The sequence below is a fragment of the Pelodiscus sinensis genome, chromosome 2 (assembly GCF_049634645.1).
Source record: "Pelodiscus sinensis isolate JC-2024 chromosome 2, ASM4963464v1, whole genome shotgun sequence".
NCBI classification, from domain to species: Eukaryota; Metazoa; Chordata; order Testudines; family Trionychidae; genus Pelodiscus; species Pelodiscus sinensis.
In genome coordinates this window covers 67,192,811-67,205,618 of record NC_134712.1, presented here as the reverse complement: position 1 = coordinate 67,205,618, position 12,808 = coordinate 67,192,811, and the positions used below count along the sequence as shown (strand labels likewise).

At 38.3% G+C, this 12,808-nt stretch overlaps 1 long non-coding RNA gene across 1 annotated transcript in view; it reads left to right on the top strand.

Moving 5' to 3' along the window:
* The window catches only part of LOC112547091 (uncharacterized), a 139,548-nt gene that overhangs the window by 13,979 nt on the left and 112,761 nt on the right, over positions 1–12,808 (top strand). Inside the window, exons 2-3 of the long non-coding RNA XR_003090843.2 lie at positions 1,445–1,547; positions 4,418–4,549. This is a non-coding gene — a long non-coding RNA (uncharacterized LOC112547091). The remainder of the gene's footprint in view (positions 1–1,444; positions 1,548–4,417; positions 4,550–12,808) is intronic.

Below are 12,808 nucleotides of genomic sequence, written 5' to 3'. Positions count from 1 at the left end.
AAGAAGGGGGCAAAATTATTGATGGTTTCTTAAAAAACCTCCTACTTCCTATGAAAAGTGATGTATGTTAAACATAATGGCTATGTCTAGACTGGCATGATTTTCCACAAATGCTTTTAACAGAAAAGTTTTTCCGTTAAAAGCATTTGCGGAAAAGAGCGTCTAGATTGGCACGGACGCTTTTCTGCAAAAGCAATTTTTGCGGAAAAGCGTCCGTGCCAATCTAGACGGGTTTTGCACAAGAAAGTCCCGATCGCCATTTTTGCCATCGGGGCTTTTTTGCGCAATAGAGTTTTTAGTTTTTACACTGGCCCTCTTGTGCAAAAACATTTCCGGAAAAGGGCTTTTGCCCGAACGAGAACGTCAAAGCATTTGCGCAAGAAGCACTGATTTTGGACAGTAGAACGTCAGTGCTTTTGCGCAAAATCAAATGGCCAGTGTAGACAGCTGGCAAAATTTTGCGCAAAAGCAAAAGCTTTTGCGGAAAAACTTGCCAGTCTAGACGCAGCCAATGTGATTAGAAAACCAAATACTTTTGTAATTTCCTGTGCTGACAGGAGCTTAGGCCTGGAAGGGGCTTTCTGTATCTTCAGCTATGTCTATACTGCGGAGCTATTTTGCAGGTATCCCAGAATAGCTATTCTGCGTTTTAAGAGCATACCCATTATATCAAAATATAACAGGCTCGCTATTCCGATGTCCCTCTAAATCTCATTGCACAAGGGTTAAGAGATGCTTTGGAATAGCACTTTATGTCAAAATTACCTCCAAACAAGCTATGCAATTTGCATAGTGCAAACTGTGTAGCTTATTTTGAGCTACTGGTGGGCTGTGTCTAGACTGCATCCCTTTTCCGTAAAAGGGATGCAAATTAGACACATCACAATTGCAAATGAAGCAGGGATTTAAACCCCCCCCGCTTCATTTGCATAAACATGGCTGCCGCTTTTTTCCGGCTCGGAGCTTTGCCGGAAAAAAGTGCCAGTCTAGACGCGGATCTTTCGGAAAATAAAGCCTTTTCCAAAAGATCCCTTATTCCCTATTTTAAGAGGAATAAGGGATCTTTCAGAAAAGGCTTTATTTTCCGAAAGATCCGCGTCTAGACTAGCGCTTTTTTCCGGCAAAGCTCCAAGCCGGAAAAAAGCGGCAGCCATGTTTATACAAATGAAGCGGGGGGGATTTAAATCCCCGCTTCATTTGCAATTGCGATGTGTCTAATTTGCATCCCTTTTACGGAAAAGGGATGCAGTCTAGACACAGCCGTACAGTGTAGATGCACCCTTCAGATCTAGTGCTTTGATTTGGCAGACAATCTTGTCCTAATACTCCCATCCATAACTTATGAAGCTTCCTCTTATAACTAGTTAGGCTGTTTCCCTCTCTAACCCTGTTGGAGGACTGGTCTAGAACTTCACTGATGTGTTTCATGTCCTTTTTTCAATAGATCGTATGGTGACACTTCCTCCTGCTGGATACCTTACCATGGCTAATTCCATAAAGACAATGGGGCTATTAAATAACATACTTCAGAAGGAGCCCCAGTACAGGTATGACAGTCTAACTCTACTGAAATAGAGCTTGCATTAGGACTAATATTCAAGCTGTTTGTTCTCACTTTAAAAGCCAGGATACAATTTATGGAAGCACCCAAATAATTTAGGAGTTGAAATCCCCTTTTAAAGGATGATTTAGGCACTTAGAGTCAGATTTTTAATGGTATTTAGATGCCGCACTTAGTGGGATTTTCAAAAGCTCCTAGGTGACTATTTCCCATTTTTATTTTTTTCTATTGGGTTTTGTTGAACTTTAAGAGGTTTTTTTGTTGCTACAGAATCTAATCTGCTTTTTTTCAGGATGAATATGATTGTAGAAAAATAGTTCTAACTAGTATGAAAAGTGAATACAAGCTTTTTAATTAACGACCTAGATTGAGGTAATGGTGTTTTCAGCACTTCTTCCTTACCTTCCAATTTGCTTTGAAGTCCTGCCATCTATTGGCTAATCAGTGCAATAATTTTACATGATGGGGATTGTTTTCCAGCAATGCCAGAAAAGGAAAAAAATGCTACAAAAATGCTACAACATCAGTATTCCCGGAATTTCCAGATGTGTTAAGAGATACAGCCTCTTTCAAATTGCCATATAATTTATTATCCTTTACTATCACCCCGCAGGGTAAGCTGTCTCCCAAAACTACATGAACATTTCAAAATACCATATCTCTGACTAGTAAGAGATTTTACAATTTCACAAAGGATCCACAGATTCAGCATTATTCATTATTAAAATGTACACGTGTTTATTGCTATAAAATAAAGTTTTACATACAAACATGAATGCACAACAGTCACTTACTTAAACCTGCAATAACATATGATCAATTCATTCCATAACAGCAAACAGATTAATGATCCCATTTTTATTGATAAACATATGCTTCTCTACTATCAATACCTCACACTATGGCTGTGTCCAGACTCAGGGGTTTTTTCGAAAAAAGTAGCCTTTTTTCGAAAAAACTTCACCTGCGTCTAGACTGCAGCCGCGTTCTTTCGAAATTAAATCGAAAGAATGCGGCTTTTCTTTCGACGGTGGTAAACCTAATTCCACGAGGAAGAACGCCTTCTTTCGAAAGTGCTCTTTCGAAAGAAGGCGTTCTTGAAAGCAAACAGGCTTTTTAGAAAGAGAGCATCCAGACTCACTGGGTGCTTTCTTTCGAAAAAGCGGCTTGCTTTTTCGAAATTCCGCGTGCAGTCTAAACTTCTCTTTTGAAAGAGACTCTTTCGAAAGAGGCTTGCAGTCTAGACATAGCCTATGAGAAAATATTCAGACATAGCTTAATGCATCCTGGCAATATATGCCTTTCAAGACCTTTAAGAAACAATATATAACACTATACCGCTACCATAGAAGATTGCAAGAGGCAAAATTAATGCTGAATGGGCAAAGTAAGAAAAGTGGGGTGATAGTATGATCACAATGATATGGAAGTGAGGAATTAACTGGGACCCCATTCATTTCTGGACTTTTCCATGTTAGGATTTTAAAATCTTTACTTTCATAATGAAAAGGGATATTTTATGGGGGATGTTAATTAGACTCAACTGAAACTTATTTTCAACCATAACTCTTTTTAACAAAGATTGTTGTGTCGGGGTTATGTTCCTAATATGTATCACTATAAAGTTTTTGTTGGTTATATTTGTCATTATTGATGGCAATGCCCCCCTCAGCATCTCTAACATTGTTGCATAGAATGAATAATAATTGGTTCTATTTCTACATATGTGTGTCATCTTTTCAGCTAACACTTATTAAGAAAGCATGTGCAAAGGAAGCAATGATCATCTTGCAGTAGCTGCAGCTTAGGCTATATAAAAGTATCATTGTCAACACAACTTGCCCTGACGCCTCTAGCAAGTTGTGTTGTGATTAGTCACACAAAAAGGGTCTGTAGGGAAAAGGCAAATATTTCAACAAAGGTTTGAAAAAAAATATCACCAGCAAGTAACTTCCAATCTGTTAACTGCTAAAAAAAAAAAAAAAAAAGGAAGAACGAAACTGCTTAATTCAGAATCCATGATGTCTTCTGCTCATTATTTTGTGTACCCAAAAAGAATTCACGAAAGAGCACTCAATGCGATGACAGTATGACAAGGGCCAATTTGTGGATAACTTGTCAACAGCTTGAATGAAACTCTAGAAATCCATAACAGGTGCTCAACAGCTATAATCGAGTGACAGATGGATTAGATATATGAAACCACAACAAACTGACTGAATGGGAGAGGGAATGAGGGTGAGTGTGGGAGAGGTTCATTAACTATGGAAGAGAGAAAAAAATACATGAATTATTAAAGAAGCTGCGTGAGCCAATTTATATGTATGCTTCCTGCTTATCCTCAACATGACTGGGAAGAGGCTCTGCTATGCCAGCTGCATATGTGCAGGAAACAACGCACAACAGCAGCGGTCTCATATCTTAACTGCAGACGGGGCAAGCATCAAAGCGTGGCATATGCTTTTGATTTCAGAAATCATGTTTTATTTCAGTACATTTCTAGAAACTGATTCAGCAATTTACTTAAAATATGTGCCTCGTTGTAAGTCGTCCCACTGAAGCCAGCAAGACTACCCCTCATGCTCAGAATTAGGTGCCTGCCTGTATTTTTAGGGGCCTGCTACCTAAATACTTTGATAAATCTGATTTTTAGGAATTTTTGAAAATGTTACCCAAGTTCTATTAGAACCCTCAACTGGTCTCCCTGCCAAAACAAGATATTTTTTAGTGTTTGGTGTTAACTGTACTAATGGATGAGGTTCCCACCACACACATTTTGGGGACCTTTTCAGTAAAATACATTTCACGGTCAGAAAAATTTCCCCTGATACTTAGTCTAAACTTCCCTTTTCTCAGTTTCCTCCAGGGCACCACATAGTGTAACAACAGAAGCTCAGATCTGCAAAGTCATTCTACCAAAAACACAACGTACTTCAGCAGTTTCCGATCCGGGGAAGGAAAGAGTGACCTGACAAGTGTACATGCTGGGTGAGCTAATATCTTTTACTGTATTAACCTTTATTGTTGAGTGACAAACTTCCAAGGTTACACAGAGCTCTTCTTCACACCTGAAGATGTTACCTCACCCACTTTGTCTTAGTGTTGTGTGTAATTTTGTTTGCTTTTTGAAGTGGCAAACAAATTGTTTCCTAATGATGGGCATGGTTATACCTCTCTGGAAGTGGATTCTGTGAAGTTTTGTGTCTTGCTTAGGCCATGAATAATACACACTTGCTGACTGATTATCTGAGTCAAAACAAAAGCTTGTGACAGTTAAACAGTATTTCCATGACTTTTTCTCTTTACCATAATCATCTGGTAAAACAAACTACCATTTACAAATTTTCAGTCCCATCCATGCCTTGTCATGTAATCTCCAGTTTCAGAAATCTGTGATCATAAACTACAGTGGTATTAAAGGAATACAATGGGTTTTGAACTCAGGCCATTGGCTTTGGCTCCCTAGACACAGGTCTTACTAATAAAACAAACAGCTTACTCCAATAATTCTGCTAGACAGATCATAAAGAGTCCTAAGCTTATTCTAGTAGAAGGCAGTGTAGCTTTAAATGTCCTATTATCTTTTAACACAAATGACTGAACTCCTTATAAATATAAGGAGTAAATAACAATCATTTTCTAGTCTGTTCATCTCTTTGTTTATTCACTATACACAATTTTCCATACTTTCTCTTAACTTGTGGCCAAGTTTTAGAACTATTAAGATGTTTGTGACTAATGTAGAAACAGTATGACTGTCCTATGCATGATGGAAACCAGGAGGTCCACTGTAAATGAGGCTACGTCTGCACTACAGCCTTTTGTCGGCAGAGACAATGCAAGTGAAGTGATCATTAGCATTTGTCATGCTGTCATTTGCATATTCTCTGACGATGCTTTTTGCGGAAGAGGTTTTTGCGCAAAAACAAGCAGGGTAGACTGGGCCATTTTGCACAAAAAAGCCCTTTTGCGCAAGACCCTGTATATGTCCTTTTTTGAAGCATAAGAGATCTTGTGCAAAATGGCCCTCTCTACACTGCTTGTTTTTGCGCAAAAACCTCTTCTGCAAAAAGCAGCAGCAGATAATATGCAAATGACAGCATGACAAATGCTAATGTGAGCACTTCATTTGCATTGTCTCTGCCCACAAAAAGGCTGCAGTGTAGACGTAGCCTGAGTGAGTACCATGTATACAATGAAAAAGGAGGATTGATTAATCTATCTACAAAGAGACTTGTATGGAAATTGTCTGAGTGCTTACTTAATCTCACATAATAGCCATTGGACTTTTTACATTTAATTAATATCTTTCTTATGTAAGGAGCCCAGTTACCTATATGGATAGAAAACAGGATTTGTTTGGTTATAAAGATACTCCTTCATGGATAATTAAGAAAAACATATTTATGACTAATTTTTGCTATATGGTACTACTTGTGAATTTCTTTAGGCTAGATTGCGCCCTTTGAATCCACAAATAGAGGGGTCTCCATGTGAATGGAATGCAGATGTGCTCCAGGGAAAGAAGTTACATTTTAGAAATCTGTGGGTTCTACATTACCAAGTATCTCTTTCTAAATTTATTCCAGCTAATTGACACTGCCCTTCCCTCCTGTCAGTCATTTGTTTGTGTGTAGATTTTCTTTGAAGATCAACACCTAGTGTTATCAACACCAAGGCACAAAATGTATTTTTTGTTTCAATTCTAGAAATATATCATTACCTATATTTCAAATATGAAATGACCTTCAGCTTCTGATAATTAAGAAATCAGTCAAGTATGACAGTTCATAGATACAGAATGAGTAAATATTATACAGGTGAAAGACACCTCTGTGCAGAATGCTAGCACGTGTCTGTGCATCACGTAAATCCAACTTAAATCCTGAAACTCCCATAAGTTCAATTTCAGTGGTAGATTCAGTTTGTGCTAATTTGTGCTAGGTGGGTCAAAGATCTTGTGCTGGCAAAGGAGAGAATTTCACCTCTACAGAGCAGTGGCCAAGAGGATGAAAGGAATTAAGGAGGGAAAAGTAGTATATTGTAAAATCCTTAGGTCAGGGAGCATCACAGTATTAGATGCTGATACAATGGCTATTACAATGAGATCCTGAGTCCTGACTGGAGCCTGGAGAACCTCCCATCAAAAACAAATAATTATACTAGTAAGGCTATGTGAAATAGTTTGCTAACAGCATCACCCAGAGATGGACCAGTAGTGTAGCATGAGCAATGAAAGTTCATTTAAAATAAAAACACAGACATTTTCATGTTGTAATCTCCTGAAGAATTCAGGAGCCCAGGATGGTACTTTTAAGAGCTTAATTGTTTTTCCCATTGAATTAATGAAGCTTGTTAGCCTGGCAAACTTGAACGTAAAAAAAAGTCTTGTTTACCATGCAAGTTTCCCAAATTTGCTCTGATCTGATCTGATTTTATATATATAAAATTTTGGCCGAGAAACCTATTTTGTGTATATTAGCCTTGAATCTGGCAAGGCTACCCTGTTTCAGATAAAATAAAAAGCATATGCTGATTGCATGCTTTTGTGACTATGCCTCCTTTGTAATGCACACTGTAATTATCACCATGTAGAGAATTTTTGCCTGCGCGCTCCACAGCTGCTTGTGGGTGAAACAGCAACTATACGTGAGGACACAGATGTTCATCTATTTAACCACTTCTTTGCAATACAGGCCTGAGATAATTGCTTGGATGTCAGTGCTCTTCAAACATCTAATTCAATGCTGAGTTCCTTGTCTTCAGGAAACCAATCAACCTTTGGACTAGCTCATTTTATTAAATAAAAGCAAAACCAGTGAACTGATCTGGTGCAGTTGTGACAACTAGGAGAGATTGTCAGCTCAGTCTTAACCCTGTAAGGAGATTATGTTTGAACATTTCTCATCTCTTCCTAACCTTTCCTGGGAATACCAATAACAGAAGAATAGATATAGAAGAAAGGTGGTGGTGGGATACTCGTTATTGGAACAACATAACTATTATTAGACACCACTTTGAGGGTCATAAAGATCCTAAGTGAATTAATTGATTGCACATACGACTAACACTTTGCATTGCCTTTAAAGCATTTCAAAGTTCTTTACAAACATCAATTGGGCTTACTGCCAGTAGGGTGGTGAGAAGGTATTTTCATTCTCATTTCAAAATTGTGAAACTGGGCCACAGAAGAAGTAAGTGTTAAATTTCCAATCAGGCCTCTCCCAGCTTTCCTCGTGTGTGCATCTGCAACTGCATACACCTGTCTATGTATGTAAATAGAGCAAATGCAAACACCTGCATCCAGTCTTTAAATAGTTAAAACACCCAGTTTTTTATTCCCAAAGTGACAATTTGCACTGACAAACTATTTTGAATTGGGAATGCAGGCTCAGGCACATAGAGCTAAGTATGCAGACCTGTAGCCTCACATCTGAAAACACATTCTTAATGACTTGCCAAAGCTCACATAGAATGCACAGGAGCTAGGAAAATAACACAAGCTTCTTCATTCTAGTCCTGTGCCTTAATCACAAGGCCACCTTCTTTACTATTCTTGTGGCAGGATTTTTTTTATTTTTATTTTTTTTTTTTGAGGGGAAGACATTCTCTTTGGAATTTCTCTATCTGTCCCCTTCAGTCTGAAATTCTCTAAATTATAGCAATCCAGCAGAATCCATGAATACATACCCTGGGTCATTAATCCCTAAATACTCCTTAGGAACAACTAGGGAATGTAGAGAAACAATTGCCTTTAACCTAAATACTCCTAGCTGACCAGTTCTTGGGCCATAGATAAAGCTCTCTACCAGCATTTAGCCGGAGACAGTGAGGAGAAAGGTATGTGAATTTCATGCAAAACATTAATCACGTAATTCATTATAACTCTAGCTGCTCATGTTTATGCTTTGGAGGCTACAGTGGTAAGAATATGCATTTCACCCAAACACAGTTGTCTGTGCAGACTAAGTTAAAGCACAGCAAACAATGTCAGGAATCAAATTATCCTTACTCAACAATATGTGTATAAATTGTATAATTTTTTTGTATGCTTGGAGGTATTTGTCTCTTTCTCTGGGTATTTCATTCCAGCATTGGAGCAATTTCCCTATTATTAGGATTTAATAATATATATGTGTGGTGAGGAAGGGAGAAAAGGTGGGAGGGAGGATGTACAAACTCTAAGTTAATTTCCAATTCTTACAGACTTTTTCTGGCTACTCATCCACATACAGACTGACAGTTTTGAAAGCCAATTAAATTGCTCTTCTAACGTATACAGAAAAAATCTAAATGACAGAAGCCAAGTCAAGATTTCAGTGGTAAGAATTGAGGAAAAGGAGAAAAGAGAGAAAAAGTTGAAGTTTTGGAGATTAAACAAGTTTGCCCCAGTCAGTGCTGTATCCGGCGTAGGGGGCTGCACACTCTAATGCCCATCATCCTTTGTAAATCAAAGTCTTTAAGAAGCCACTTCTCAGTGTTGCTTCTTTAATACACATCTTCTCCTTTGCCCCATGTATATTTAATTTGCTGACTGATAATTGGAAATAGGAGTGGAGGCAGCCTGTGCCATCTGGCTTGTTAATAAGTAGAGGATAAAAATGTCTAATGCCTTGATCTACATACATATAAGAATTACCTCATAACTAAACAACTCCCCAAAACCTCAACCTACCAGAACAAAAGATAGTCTGGGTTTAGCTCATTTGAAAAAAAATATCAATTCTCACAGAGAATACAAATGATTGAGAAAATAGAGGAATAGCTAAAGTTGCTTGAACGACATTTTGGTGGAACAAAAACTAAAATGTGGAAAAATAATGCAAAAATAAATTTATAATGTACTCTTCACACTGAAGCATACCAGGACACTGTACAAATAAGGTAATTAAAATTGCTGCCTTTATATGCCAAAAACTAAGCTGTGTTCAATACAACAGAAGTTTTGGTTCATAACCAATGACAAATTAATCATAATGACTCTCAGATGCCTTGGGGACATCACAGCTGAAGTACATAAAGTTACATGTCCTGAAATGTCAAGTAAGAATTGGAAGATTGACATTAGGAGATCTTAGGGCACAGAAAGGCTTACAAATTCATTTCCATATGAATGGCCAAGACCATGCAAAATCTTGCATGTAAACAGTGAAGTATTGTAATCAAAGCTTTAATTAACTGGAAGCCAGTGTAAAGCTGTCAGCATTGGGGAAATAGTCTCTGATCCTTTAGTCTGGATGAGAAACTGTGCTTCTGTGTTTAGAAACTCCTGGAACTTGCACAGCACCTTATCAGACAGGCCGGCATTGTCGCATAATCTGGTGGTAAAATGGGCATCATTGACTACTAAATCGGCATTAGTCTCAGACAATCAGTGATGGCCACAGTCATCTTCTGTTCCCAAGGTGATATGAGAGGATTCAACTGTATTGTGGGAAGACCGAGCAGCAGGAGAATAGTTTTTCCAATTCTACATCCATCCAGAGTTAAAATAGCCAGGATTAAAATAGCACATGAGTTTTGGAAAGGATATTTACCAGCCTGCTTCAGGGGATAGGCCAATCTCTAAGTGATAGGGAGACAGGAGTCAACTTTCTCTGTAGTCAAGGTTATCATATGACTGTCTACTGCAGGATTTCTTGCACTTTCTTTCTGAAAAAGCTGGTCTTGGCTATTCTTGATGATGGACTTCTTGGCCCACTGGTTTGAGCTAGCCTGGCAATTGTCAGGTTCCCAAATTTTGAATCTCCACTGAAGATGAAAAATTGTCACCAATGAAGGGACAACACTGCAGCCTCAAATACATGAAAGGTAAAAGGGCCATATGACAACATCTGGTTTCTCATTTGTTTTTAAAAAGCTGTGTGTCATGGAATTTGTCAAATTTCTGTCATAGCTACCCATGGCATTTGCTGGGCAATATTACTGGAGGAAATGATGCAATCGAGGCATCACAGGAATAAAGCGAGACCTCTGATAGCAACATAAAAAATCCCAGGATTGGGAAGCAGATAGTTGCTGATAAACATGAGCTTCGATTGTATACCAGAGCTGTGAGGTTTTCTGGTGTATCTAGTGAGAGTCAAATGGACAAAGTTCTACAAATGCTGAAGAAAGGAACCATATAGGGATCACTCCTGTATATCATGTTCCATAATTTGCAGTGCCACTGGTAGCTAAAGGTTCACATTTTATCACAGTACTGAAGGAAGGTGGCCATCAGTAATGGCTATAATATAGAGGTCGATCCTGCAAACACTTCCTAATGGGCATAACACTGCCATGGGTTGTCCCATCTATCTCAATACTACTACTACTCATCTGATAGTATAATAATTACTTCACTCAGCAGTAGATCTCAATGTGCAGTACAGATGGGAAAACTGAGGTGAGCTGACTTGCTCAAGGTCACTCAGAAGACCAATAGTAAATCTGGGAATAGACTCCAAGGCTCCCAAATCCCAGACCAATACTACATCCATTAGGGAAGATTGGCACTCTATTGGATGGATACAAATAGGTTACTCACAATGCAGGCTGAACCTCTCTAGTTCGGCACTGTCTGGTCCGGCAACATCCATGGTCCATCATGGTTTTAGTTAGCTGGATGTCTGCTTATCATGGGTGTAGCCAAGTTTCCTGTGGTCTCATAAAATTAGTTTACTGCCACAAATCTTGGATCACATTGTTCTGTGCTGTTATTTAGCTCTAATTTACCCCTAAATGTCTTCTTAGAGCCCAGTAAACAGTAGAAATGTTGGTAATGCTGCTAGACAATATTGACCTACTGTGGTCCGGCAAATTCTCTGGTTCGGCATCAATCAGGTCTCAGTGATGCCAGATTAGAGTGGTGCAATCTGTTCTAAGGCTCTATACTCTTCCCCTGCTCTTGTTAAATGACAAAGTCAGAGTGCTTGCCATTAGCCTCTTTTTTGCTTCTAAGCCCAAATTTTACACTCTGTGGAGTTCCCTGTTTTAGGGCAAACAAGAGAGCATGTCAGAATATATGGGAGTGCAATTAAAGGAGACCATAGGTCTCCTACTTTACCAACAAGAAAACACAGGCATGAATGAGTGGTCTTTGTTTTTGAGGCTGGGAGAGACTTTCCTTTGTATAAGTGATCCACGTCTTTCATTAAATAGAAGGCTTAAATTGATTCTTATTCTGGTGTTAGTAGTTAGTTCATTGGTAAGAAACACATGTCTTAATGCTAACAGTCAGATTTGTATGGACACTGATTTAAGTTTGGGACACTGATGGGGTTAATTAGATTGTTTTTTATTGTATGTTTATACAGCACTCAGAACAATGAGGCCTCAATCCTGACTGGGATTGCTAACTTCTATTTTTTTTAATACAAATAATAATAATAAAATTATCATAACCGTACTGGGCAAGATTTCCAAATTAACTGGTAATTTTAGCTACCCAGCTTGAGATTTTAAAAGACCCTGATTTTTTTAAAAGTTGAGCCCTCACCTTCTGGAAATCAGGATTATTTAAGATGTCTTAAGATAGGCATTCAAAATTACTTGCGACATTTGAAAGTCTAGGCCAAAATAACAGAGGTAAAATAATAGTAATACAAAAATAATTATCATACAGTAGCTGAAAAAATCCCCCAAATACATGGGCTGTATCCCCCATTAAAATCCTTTCACAATGAAATGCATTTGAACAAGAAATTCATATCGCTAAGTCAAACAAGAAATCAGGCTAATCCTTTATGAAATTATGCATGAGCTTGGCTGACTAAGAATGGCTAGAGCAAAAGAGGCAGAAGAAAAACAGACGAAAATGAGATGTTGCAAGGTAATGAAACTAGGTCACTGTCCTATATTACACAAAAGAGGCGTGCAGATACATCATCCCCCAGCACTATTCTGTGACATGAACAAAGGAGATTGTCCACTAAAGTCAGAGTAATACATCTGCATAAATTATAAAGCAAACTTTTAACACAGCAGAAGTCCCAAGGTAATTAGAATTTACCACAATGAATATTTTAAACACAGAATGAACATTGGCCAATAAAGAAGTTTGTGTTCATCATACCACTATGGGCATGTCTACGCTGCAGGACAAAAGTTGAATAAAAAGCTAAGCAACTTCAGCTACATCAATTGCATAGCTGAAGTTGAAATAGCTTAATTCGGCTTTTGGTGCTGTCTACATAGCAGGAAGTTGAAGGAAGAACGTTTCCTTTGATTTTCCTTACTTCTTGTGAAATGAGGGTTAAAGGAGAT